Raw genomic sequence first — 485 nt, 5'->3', positions numbered from 1 at the left:
AGGAGTCTTTTCGTAGAGGCAAGGCTTTGAAGAGGTGGGAACCAGAAGCCTCTGGCCAGCGTCTCCCGTTGGGAACTTGACCTTGCGGTCACTCAGTGCGCCCTGACCCCCGTCACACCCAGGCGGGAACCCAGTCACGGTTTCTGCACCCTGTGCCTCAGACAGTAGCTTCATTCTAGTGCCATAGCTGAATCCCCAATGCCAACACCACAGGTAAGCCAGAGCTTGGAGGGGAATCTGGGGTCTGACGTCCATGGCAACCCAGAGCAAGGCTTTACATTTTATTTTAGTTTAGTTATTTTATTTTACTTTATTATTTTTAGCTAACCTGGCTATTTGGGATCATAGCAAGTAGTTGGTTAGAACTCTCTGGTCACATTACAGCTACAAAGTGAGTTAGCCACCACTGGGGACATTGTTGTAGGAAGATATACAGAAAGATTACAAGAAATCAAAACCAAGAACTTGTTTTAAAAGCTTGGGAC

The sequence above is a fragment of the Myotis davidii genome, unplaced genomic scaffold (genome assembly GCF_000327345.1).
Source record: "Myotis davidii unplaced genomic scaffold, ASM32734v1 scaffold184, whole genome shotgun sequence".
Taxonomy (NCBI): domain Eukaryota; kingdom Metazoa; phylum Chordata; class Mammalia; order Chiroptera; family Vespertilionidae; genus Myotis; species Myotis davidii.
This window is presented reverse-complemented; position numbering follows the sequence as displayed.